This window comes from Pleurodeles waltl, chromosome 3_1 (assembly GCF_031143425.1).
Source record: "Pleurodeles waltl isolate 20211129_DDA chromosome 3_1, aPleWal1.hap1.20221129, whole genome shotgun sequence".
Lineage (NCBI taxonomy): Eukaryota > Metazoa > Chordata > Amphibia > Caudata > Salamandridae > Pleurodeles > Pleurodeles waltl.
The window spans coordinates 1,013,788,098-1,013,800,687 of NC_090440.1; positions in this window are offsets into that span (position 1 = coordinate 1,013,788,098).

Sequence of the window (12,590 nt, forward strand, 5' to 3'; positions counted from 1 at the left end):
CTTAGCCTCTCATTGGTGAGCCTCCCACACCAACTGTAAGTGGCGCTGGCCTTCGGCCAGCTGTTTAATCATGTCCTCTAGAGTAGGGCTCTCACTCATTGTCTACACCGTTCTTAGCCTGAGGGTAAAAATCCCACTTCTGACACCACTGTGGCAGGCGGAACGGTATAAACCAGACTGAGACCGGATAGTGCGGTAAAACAAAACGAGGGTTTTTATTTGTGTTCGTTCTCTTCTTTTCCTTTAGTTAAATCAAAAGAAATTATAGTCCGCACTGGGGTTCTTTGGGGTTGTGGTTTCTTCGCTCCTTGTAACACTGTTTTCTTTCTTCTTCCCTAGGTCGGTGACTGCGAAGTAGTGCGGCTGGCTCCAGTGGATTACCGGCAAAGAAAACAGAACAATGCCCAGGTAAGTGATGGGTTGCTTTCTGGGGTGCTTTTCTTATAACGAGGGGGAAAGGGTTGTAGGGGAATAGGGTAGTGTGTAGGGGTAACTGTGCACAGGACAAAGAATAGTGGTGACGGGGGTTTAGTGTGCACACCGGGTTCCCAAGTTTACGTAGAATAGTCCGTCTCTTTCTCTTATCTCTGTTACACCTGTGCCCCTTCCCTTATTGCCTTCCCCAACTCCCTGTTTCCCTTCCCCAGTGTTTTTTTTAATTTAAATTCTCCCGTTCCCAGAATGGACCGTACCTTGGGAAGCCACGACCCTCCTGGGTCGTGGCTGGCACCTGGGTTTTCCGACTCCGGTCTTTCGTTGTTCGTGGCTCCTCCTTCGGCTGCTTCCTCAATTGGTTCGATGCTCCGCTCCTCCGTCTCTGCACTCTGCACGTCCTCCGTCTCTCCTTCCACACCTTCCTCTGGCTGGCCGCGGATCTTCGTTTTACCCTCCTTGGTGTCCCGGAAGTTCTCGAGCGTTTCCCTGGAAACAGGGAAACGCGTCAGCAATGCCGAGAGCGTTCCCATGGCAACATGGGAACGCGGAACTGACGTCTCGGCCTCGTCCGTCCCGGAGACTGCTGCCGTTGCCAGAGGCGATTTTAGGTCGGCCCGACCACAGACATGTATCACTACAACTCGAAGGACCTGCATACCAGAGATCTTGTTGTGTTTCTGCCACAGGGTCTTAAGGCAGCTAGCTACTCATATGCTTCTGGTTCTGTTCTGTTGCTCTGCATCAAGTGCTCTCAAGTTCAGCTTCTAAATGTCTCCTTTCCTCATATTTAGTTGGCATATGGCACTTGTGTTAACAAGCACTGCTTCCCAGAGCTGGCAGCTTTTTGGTACCCAGCAAACTGATCAGCTGCATGACTGGATTAACGAACTAGAATTGTTTCACTGGCCCTTGAAACTGGTCAGAGGATAAAAAGTATCACTTTCGTGGCTTCTCTTCAACCATTGGTGACGTGTCTCTGCATGCCCAACAAGTATTTGAGGATAAGAAAAATTCTAGCTTACGCATCAAGAATTTTCAATTCTATTAAGGACACGGAGGCGAGGATTATGCTTTCTCTTTCTTTACTGACTTAAAACAGAAGCCAATCACAAACAAGGTTAACAAAAAACTACACATCCCATGATGCTCTAGTCAATGTCACATGGTCCAATCACCTATCACGACCTCTGTCCATATAACACCTGACCCTCGATGTCACTTCCTCTTTCTTTGGTCAAGGCAGATATAGTTCACATTGAAATCGAAACTTCTTACATCAACTGTAACTCAGAGTTCGGATAGTCCTCTTTTTAACAGGTAACATGAGTTTTGAGACTCCAACTTGAAAAGGAAAACCATTCCATCGAAACAAAGGTACACGTCTTTACAAAGATCCTGGACTCAGGAGTTTTCTGATCAGAACCTATGAAATAAAACAGGTAGGTAATATTCTCAAAGGAAAACAATTTCCCATAAATAATATACATATAACTGGTATTCAATGGGAGGGAATAATAAACAAAAATCACATCAGTTAAAGAAATCTGTTCAATAATATTTTTATGGGTGGGATAATCCTCGCCTCTGTGTCCTTAATAGAATTGAAAATTCTTGACGCGTAAGCTAGACTTTTTTTTATTCTATGTCAGGACCGGAGGCTCCGATTATGCTAGTTTAAAGCTGTCCCATTACTACAGATGCTACATCCATCACAGGCTTGTGATAAAATTTATGAAACGTATTCTCTGAAGACCAATCTGAGGCTCTCATAATGTCTTCTATACGAGAACCTAAGGCATAAGACTTGGATGCCATAGCCCCTCTAGCTGAATGAGCTCCAAATATTTTGGTATCTATACCAGCTTCATTCATTAACCATCTCATCCATCTAGCTAAAGTAGCTGATGCAACTGGTTTAAATGGTTTTTGCAATGATATCAATAATTGTCCGTTAACATCTTGTCTAAAACTTTCTGTGACATTTTCATATTCTTTTAAACAATGAACAACACATAACTTAGAATTATCAGGATACATTGGATATGTTACTGACCTGTAATTCGTTTTTAGTCCTTCTAGATATTGTGAAAGTCACCCCATTTGGTGAGTATACTCTACCAGATAAATCTAACGCTCTGACGTCTGACACTCTTTTACAGCAAATGAGACATAACAACATGGTTAATTTGGCTGATAGTTGTTTGCGAGATAAATCTTTATTAGCAGGCCAGGAATCCAGGAATCTTAGGACAACATTAACGTCCCATAATACTGAGTATTTTGCCTGAGGCGGTTTAGACAGACGAATGCCCCTTAGTAATTTACATATTAAAGGGTGCTCACCTACAGGTTTACCCTCAACCGGGATATGTCCCGCTGAAATGGCTGATCTAAAATTATTAATCGTCCGGTAAGCTAAGCCAGAACTGGCTAGTTCTACTAGAAAGTTAATGATTAACTCGATATGTGCTTCCATCGGATTGGAATCTCTTCCATCACACCAATTACTCCATCTGCGCCAGGCTGAATCGTATCTTTTATGGGTACTACCTGCCCAGGCTTGTTTAATGAAGTCCTCAGCTTGTTGCGAAAGACCTGAGGAACTCCATCTTGACCTGAAATCATCCATGCTAATAGAACCAGTTTTCCTGATGAGATCATTGGATGTTGATGGCCCTCTGGATTCAGAAGAAGATTCCGACGAGGAGGAATGAGAAGAGGAGAGGCACAAGCTAAATTCAGCGCTACTGGGAACCAAGGTTGTGCTCTCCAGAAGGGAGTCACTAACACGATCTGAGCTTTCTGTCTCTGGACTTGAGACAACACCCTGGCAATCATAAGAAACGGTGGAAACGCATAACCTCGAAACTGAGACCAGTCCTGAAGAAATGCATCCGTTTTTATTGTACAGGGATCTGGTCGCCAACTGAAGAATTTTGAAATCTGGCAATTTAGGAGGGAAGCAAACAGATCTGCATCGCAATTGCCCCACTCTTTGATTATCTGGGAAAAAATCATTGGGTCCAGTTTCCAGTCACTGGAGTCTGTCAGATATCTGGAGTTCCAGTCCGCAACTATGTTCTGGTCCCCAGGAAGATATTCCGCAATTACTACTATGCATTGTGTCAGGCAGAAATGCCAAAACTCTTTGGCAATCTCTGCCAGGATTTTGGATTTTGTTCCCCCCAATTTGTTGACATACCTCACTGCTGAGACATTGTCCATTCGTAGAAGTATGCAACAATCTATCTTCTGAGGGGAGAGACTCTTTATTGCAAAGGAACCTGCCAGAAGTTCTAGGCAATTGATGTGTAGGGTCTGTTCCCATTCTGACCATCTGCCTCCTGTCACTAAGGAGTTGCAGCATGCTCCCCAACCCCAACGGCTGGCATCAGATTCGATCACCACGTTCGGATGAGACCCGAAAATCGCTCTGCCGTTCCAGGCTTCCATATGTTGTAGCCACCACTGTATCTCTGATTTCACTTCCATAGTCAATGGGATCTGTTCTGAATAGCTCAGACCCTGTTGTAGGTACCTGATCTTGAGTCTCTGAAGGGCTCTGTAATGTAAGGGGGCTGGAAATATTGCTTGAATGGAAGAGGCTAACAACCCCACTACTCTGGCTATGTTCCGTAAGGAAACCGTCGACCTGGTCAAAAGGGACCTCAATTCCCTCTTGATGTTGCAAATCTTTTGAGAGGGAAGAAGAAGTTGACAAGAGATTGAGTTTATCCGAAACCCCAGGAAATCTATCACTTGTGTTGGACTCAACAATGATTTCTGCGCATTGGTAAGGAAACCTAAATCTTGCAGAATATTGATGGTCCAATTCAAATGCGATAGCAGGGTCTGGGGGGCTTGAGCCATCAAGAGAATATCGTCCAGATAAATTATCAAACGAACGCCCTTGGCTCTTAGCCATTCCATGACCGGTCTCATCAGCTTCGTGAAGCACCATGGTGCTGATGACAGGCCGAAGGGAAGCGCCAGAAATTCTAGGCACTGCCCCTTCCATTGAAATTGGAGGAACCTCTTGTGTGGAGGAAAGATTGGGATTGACAGATAGGCATCTTTTAGGTCTAGACGAACCATCCAATCCCCTTCTAATAGAAGGTCCCTTAGCATATGAATGCCCTCCATTTTGAAGTGTCGATATAGTATCCATTGGTTGAAGTCCTTTAAATTCAAGACTAGGCGGTAACCTCCCCCTTTTTTGTCCACCACAAAAATAGGGCTGATAAAACCGTAAGGATGAGGGGAGGAATACTGTACTGCACCTTTTTCTAATAAGGCCTGGACTTCTTTTTCTATAAAAGCCTGATTTTCTAGGGAAAAACACATCTGAAGCGGAAGGTTGATCTGAGTGGGAGTACTGACAAACTCTAGGTGAAAACCCAAAACCGATTGGAGAACCCAAGGATCCCCGGTGATCTTTCTCTAATTTTTTTATAAACAATGCCACTCTGCCCCCAAGAGTGACCTGAGAAAAAGGAATAATGCTCACCTGAGAAACTGGAGTCCTGAATGGGACCTTGTTGCCCTCTGCGAGGGCCTCTGCGGAAGCGTTGGCATCCTCCTCCGTGGCGAGTGGGATAGAAGGTGGTTTCTTGTTCTCCATACCAACCACCTCTGCCTCTGGGGTAATAATTCTGGGGACTGATATATGAACTTCGGCCGGCCATGCGTCCGCCGTAACAACCGGCCCTGGTAAAAAGGCCACGTTTAAAGACTTTTTTAAGTGACATTTGGGCTTTATCGAGAGATGAAAAAGTGGAACAGAACTTGGCCAACTCTTTAATAAAAGATGAACCAAATAGAAGGCCATCAGCTGAAGGACCCACTTCCGAAGATGCTAGATTGGATAGTTTTGGGTCAATGCGCATCAATATAGACTTCCTACGTTCAGAGGAGATAGCGCAGTTAGTGTTCCCTAACTGACAAACAGCTCTTTGAGCCCAACCAATCAGGATGTCAGAGTCCACCGGGGTGCTTGACTCTTTGGCCACGTACGCCATTTCGAGAGTCTTAGTCAAGGGGCCCGAAAGGGCCAAAAGTTTATCTTGGCAGTTCCGCCATGATCTATCTAATCCTTTCTTAGGATCTTTGGAAAACTTTTTCATAAATGTGACCATGGTTGGGTCTATTTCCGGAGTCTCTGAGACTCTGCCTTCTAAATCTGGTCTGGGGCATTCTGCCTTTAGGCGAGAGCAAACTTCTTTATCAAAACCTTTTCTGATATTAGTTTGCACATATTGGGCTACCTCAGGAGGAGGAATCCAATTCGAAGCTCTGGGGTGTATGATTTCCGAAGGGTCGAAATCAAGTAATAGCAAAGGAGGCATGACTTTTTTAGCTTTCTTACTAGGCACTGGGGACTCTGAGTCGTCTGAATCCTCGGATGAGGAATTTTTATCTGATGAGGAAGGAGAGAAGGTAGTGTCCTTTTTTGAGCTGTAATTATGCTCTCCGCTGTGTTTTTTACGCAGCATCTCAAAGGCATCCGCATGAAGGTCACTAAGAACAGGGGAAGACTCTTCCAAATTTTTTGCTTTTCCTTTTGCCTTTTTTCCCTCCTGGTGTAGGGCTTGGCCTTGCACCCATCCTTGAGAACGTGCGTAGTCAAAAAATTGCCCTGAGAATGGGCCTAAAGCTTTTACCAGCGCATCGTTAACTGATTGCTGTACCCTAGTATAAAGGGCTTCTACTAAATCCACTTCTAATTGGCTTCCCAATTCTTCAGTGTAATATTCACCGTCTTGATCATTCCACTGAGCCATTTGAACTCAATAGTTATTAGAACAGATGTAAAATCTGTGTGTCTAGACTTACTTGAGTGTGGGAATCAATAAATGTTCCAAGTATCAGGGGGGAGTGCAAAAACCCCAAAGCAGGCAAAGGAACCGAATGTGCCCACAATAAAACGTGGAGGGAGCTGCCTGCCGGCACTCTAGGCAGAAGCCTAATTTCAATTCTTTAACTTGTAGAGGGAAGGAACAGATGGCCATCCGCACGCGTCTCAACATGCCGAGCCGATCGTTCAGAAACACGAAGGATCGGCTCTGAAACAAGTTGAGCACGCGCGCGTGTACCGGCAATAAATATAGAAGAGAGACTGCGTGGAACACGCAGTGCGCTCCCGCTCCCACTCCACAATCGGGCATAAAAACACGGCAAAAATGCAGAAAATCAAAAGCAAAGGTGCGCAAATACACATATAGAGGCGCGTTAAATCGCGACGCCAAACATCTTAATCAATAAGCAATTACAATCGAAATAAACATTTGCAGTGAAGAATAAAGATAAAATGCACTTATCTGCTGCGAAGCAGAGGTCGTGATAGGTGATTGGACCATGTGACATTGACTAGAGCATCATGGGATGTGTAGTTTTTTGTTAAACTTGTTTGTGATTGGCTGCTGTTTTAAGTCAGTAAAGAAAGAGAAAGCATAATCGGAGCGTCCGGTCCTGACATAGAATTGAGCCCCATGATTGCTACTGTAAAGAAAACATAGTTGTGTGACTGGTTTAGTTTGCAAGCCTCAATAGAAAGCAGTTGCACTAATTTAAGACAATGTAGCCTTCTGCACTTAAGAATGTAGGAACTGAAACATGCTACCGAACCACTAGACACAGGCTATATCCATGTGAAAAAGCAATCTTTCTGCCAGCTCTATTCAGCCAACTCGGAGCTTTAGGCTCCAACTAATACATTTTCTAATATGGGATAGCTGCTGCTGTCGAAGGGAGCTAGTTTTTCAACGCTAGGAAACGTTGGCAGACCTCAAAGTGCACCATGGATTGCTTCGTTGGGGGTAACTAAGGAGGTGAAGCGAAACTACAGGTTTGGTTTAAGCACAAAATACAGCTTAATTAAACATAAAGTTTTGGAAATTTTACATCGTGCTTTAAAAGCATGATTTCAACTGATTCCTTTAACATGTTTGTATTTTATTCTATTCAAAGCTGCACCGATTGCGGCACCTATGACATATGGCTGCCACCTTCAACTATAGATGCTTTGCAGTGCTAGCCTGCAATCAGGTGATTTAGTAGATTATTGCACAAAAAGGAAATGCTCTGCCATATAGCCAATTGTAAAATGGTGTCGCATCAGAATTTAAACTAATGTTTTCATTTGTTGAGTAAGAACAATCATCTGCATGTCTACTGGGGGCATAGATGATTTATCTGCAAAGGAACAATCCACCATCTAACGGGTGCATCAACACCTGAGAGTCATGGTTTAACTGGCTCAGGCAGGTCACTGTTCTGTTGGCTACACAGGCATGTATCTTTTGTATTCAAATGGAGGGACTTGTTCAGTGGACAGTAGAAAGAACAATGCTTTGAATGCACGTCCCCACAGGCACCTAGTGGAGGTTCTGAAACACAGGGATGATATGGGCTCTTCATGACTTGTCTAACTTCTTTGGTTACAGCACACTGCAGACACTATAGGTGTTTTACCATATATCGAGGTATGCCCCAACAGACTGGTGCTTAATGCAGTCTGGAGCTAGCTATGGTGGTGGTAAGTTCAAATTTATAGAGCCTGTTTAACCCCAGAAAGGCTTCATAAAGGATTTTATTTGTAGTATTATCAAGTGATACATTGTCACCCTACAATCACTTCGGAGCGCTAGAACACAATACAATCAATAACATCAATAGATGCGGCAGCCTCCTTTCTGCTATTCTTCTGACAAAGCACAATATGAGTGAGCTCAGTTGAAAACCATCTCTAGTACACCGGTTTTCCAAACTTTTTTTAAAGACAGATGATTGTGACTTGCTCTGAGGCCATAGATCACCATATTCAGCTAAGGCAAGGGAGTTGGCAGTGAAACAACAGAATCTATAGTGCTCCCAAGGTTCTTCACAGTTAGTTAGAAAGCTAAGCCAAATCAACGTCAGTAGAATCCTCAATTTGAATAGATTTATCTTGAAGAGATTCTCTGCTTTCTTTACTTTATAGACCTAGCAGTCATTAGTGGAACAAGTGTCCTGGACTCTGGTCACTTTACCACTTCTAACCAGTGCTGAAGTAAATATGCTCTCTGTTAGAAATGGGGTCTTTGGTTGACAGTCAGGTTATCCTCTGTTCAAGCAAGGACCCTCACTCTAGTCAGGGTAAAAGAGAATCACCCTCAGCTAACCCCTGCTTACCCCCTTGGTAGCTTGGCAGAGCAGTAGGCTTAACTTCAGAGTGCTAGGTGTAAAGTATTTGTACAAACACACACAGTAACTTAATGAAAACACTACAAAATGACACAACACCAGTTTAGAAAAATACCAAAAATCTATCTAAACAAAACAAGACCAAAACAACAAAAATCCGACATACACAAGTCAAGTTATGAATTTTTAAAGATTAAACTCAAAAATAGCACTTAGAAACAAAAATGCTTCGATGAGGTGTTAACATGGCGTTGTGACGGTGTCGTTCCCAACAAGCCGATACCAGCGGCACCGGACACGGAGTCGCGTAGACCCCCAAGTACAGTACCATTGGTGAAGAGTGAAAACGAGTCGATGCGTGAAGTCGGGGATCGCGGCGTCGGTGCAAAATGTTAAATCTGCACACTTCGAGCGGCGTCGGTCATGACGTGGTGCGGCGACTTCCATGGAGTCGCGGACTTCAGCGGGGCTGCAGCGCCGTCGGGCCTGCGAAGATTGTCGCGTTCCAGCGAAGGTCACGGCATCGGGTGCAGGCGGCGTCACCGGATTCAGCAGCGGCGTCGGTCCGAAGTCGTCCGAAGTCGATATCCTTGGATTTCCACCAGCATTCCTTTCAAGGGACCAGGGACTGGATAGGGTACCACTTGTCAAAGCAGGAGTCTCTCCAGAGACTCCAGGTGCTGGCAGAGAGAAGTCTTTGCTGTCCCTGAGACTTCAAACAACAGGAGGCAAGCTCTAAATCAAACCCTTGGAGATTTCTTCACAAGGTGGAAGGCACACAAAGTCCAGTCTTTGCCCTCTTACTCTGGCAGAAGCAGCAACTGCAGGATAGCTCCACAAAGCACAGTCACAGCACTTCTCCTCAGCTCTTCTCCAGGCAGAGGTTCCTCTTGTTTCCAGAAGTGTTCTAAAGTCTGTGGTTTTGGGAGCCCTTCTCATACCCAATTTCTCCTTAGAAGTAGGCCTACTTCAAAGCAAAGTCTCTAGTGAATGTGAAATCATGCCTTGCCCAGGCCAGGCCCCAGATACTCACCAGGGGGTCGGAGACTGCATTGTGTGAGGACAGGCACAGCCCTTTCAGGTGTAAGTGACGACTCCTCCCCTCCCTCCTAGGACAGATGGCTCATCAGGAAATGCAGACTACACCCCAGCTCCTTTTGTGTCACTGTCTAGTGTGAGGTGCAACCAGCCCAACTGTCACACTGACCCAGACAGGGAATCCACAAGCAGGCAGAGTCACAGAAATGGTATGAGCAAGAAAATGCTCACTTTCTAAAAGTGGCATTTTCAAACACACAATCTTAAAATCAACTTTACTAAAAGATCTATTTTTAAATTGTGAGCTCAGAGACCCCAAACTCCACATGTCCATCCGCTCCCAAAGGGAATCTACACTTTAATCAGATTTAAAGGTAGCCCCCATGTTAACCTTTGAGAGGGACAGGCCTTGGAACAGTGAAAAACCAATTTAGCAATATTTCACTGTCAGGACATATAAAACACACTACTATATGTCCTACCTTAACCATACACTGCACCCTGCCCTTGGGGCTACCTAGGGCCTACCTTAGGGGTGTCTGACATATAGGAAAAGGGAAGGTTTAGGCCTGGCAAGTGGGTACACTTGCCAAGTCAAACTTACAGTTAAAACTGCACACACAGACACTGCAATGGCAGGTCTGAGACATGATTACAGAACTACTTATGTGGGTGGCACAACCAGTGCTGCAGGCCCACTAGTAGCATTTGATTTACAGGCCCTGGCACCTCTAGTGCACTTTACCAGGGACTTACTAGTAAATCAAATATGCCAATCATGGATAAAACAATCACATACAATTTACACAGAGAGCATATGCACTTTAGCACTGGTTAGCAGTGGTAAAGTGCTCAGAGTTACAAAACCAACAGCAACAGGTCAGAAAAAATAGTAGGCAGGAGGCAAAAAGATTGGGGATGACCCTGCAGAAGCAAAAAAGTCCAACACTCTCTGTTTAAAATGTATTGGTGATTGGTTTCTCTATGACTGACATACCTGATTTACTAGTAAGCACATAGTATAGTGCACCAGGTGTTCCCAGGGCCTGTAACTCAAATGCTACTAGTGGGCCTGCAGCACTGACTGTGCCACCCACATGGGTACCCCTGTAAACGTCTCAGATCTGCCACTGCTTTGTCTGTGTGGGCAGTTATAAACTGCCATTTCGACCTGGTAAGTGCACCCACTTGCCAGGCCCAAACGGTCCCTTTTACTAGATGTAAGTCACCCCCAAAGAAGGCCCAAGGCAGCCCATGGGCTGGGTGCAGTGTATTTAAAAAATAGAACATGTACTGGCGTGTTTAACATGTCCTGATAGTGAAATACTGATAAATGTGTTTTTCACTATAGCAAGGACTATCGCTCACATAGGGTAACATGGGGATTGCCTTGAAATAGCTTTTAAGTTAAATTTCCCACTGGAAGCAGATAAGGATATGTAGTTTGGGGTCTCTGAACTCACAATTTAAAAATACATCTTTTGGTAAAGTTGGTTTTCGAATTGTAAGTTTGAAAATGCCACTTTTAGAAAGTTGGCATTTTCTTGGTTAGCCTTTCTCTGCATGTTTGCTGGATACATGTCTGGGTCAGGATGACAGTTGGGCTGTTTGTGAATTCACTCTAGACAGTCACACAAAGTGAACTGAGGTATGCCCTGCATATCCTGATTTGTCTTCCTGAGGTAGAGTGGTGGGAGGAGCTGACACTTGCACCTGAATAGGGCTGTGCCTGTCCTTACACAAAGCAGTCTTCAACCCCCTGGAGCATGTCTGAGGATATGGCAGGGAAAGGCAGGTTCTTTATGCATTACAAAGACTTCTCTTTGACGCTTGCCTACTTCAAAGACAGAAATAGATATAAGTACTGGACCCCTGACCCCACATAGTTAGAATCCTTCTGGACTGAGAACATTCTGCCAGGAAGAAGAGCTGGATGCTGTAGGAGGGACTGCCACTCTGACTGTTGTTTTGCTGTGCTGGCCTGCTGCTGCTTTCTGCTTCTGTCCTGGGAGTGAAAAGACTGGACTTTGTTTTGTACATCCTGCTTCCAAAAGTTCACCAAGTGCTTGGACGGAGCTTGCGTCCTATTGGGAAGTCTCAGAGACATCAAAGACTTCACCTGCCTGCATCTGGGCTCTATTGCTAAGAGTCCTGAATTACCAAGCGGTGCCAAAACCAGGTCCTGGGCCCCTGGGACTGAGTTCTGGTGCAACCAAAAATGAAAACAAGCACTTTGACTCCAGACCGACTTCAGAACCGGCGTCGCTGTCCGACTCCGCTCTGCTGCCTGCACTGGAGCTATGGTCCCCGTTGAGTGCAACAGCAGCTACCTGCAGCACAGGCCCGACACCGCTGCAGCGCCTTTGAAGTCCCACCCCAGAGTGAGTCCCAAGTGCTGTGTCACTGATATCTGTGACACCCGACTCCGACTCTGCGACACCACAAAATCCACTCCTCGCATCTTTACCTGCAGGATTTATCATCTCGACCTTGTTGTAAGGAACAAACGCCTCACCACTGATGCCGCATCATCTCCCCTGCAACCATAAGAAACCGAAAACCCACCTCCCCTGCCTGGCAGTAAGGAACTGACCACTGACCTCCCCGGTAGCAGTAAGGAACTGATGCAGCACCAGCTCCAGCGATGCCTCATCTCCCGACTCCAGTCAACGTCTTTGCTTCCTCATTGTTTTTCAAGGTACTGTATCTGTGGTCCGTGCGACTCTGTGACTGGCCCGCACTCCCTCGTGAGTGGCATTGGACTGTTGGGAGCGAGGCCATTAAGATATTGTGGCAGCCCCAGTTGGAGTTATTGTGTTTCTAAGTGCAATACTACATTTAACCTTTAAAAAAGTGTATGTTTCTTGTGTATATTGGATTTCTGTTGTTTTGGCCTTGTTTTCCTCAGATTAATTATTGGCTATTTTTCTAATGTG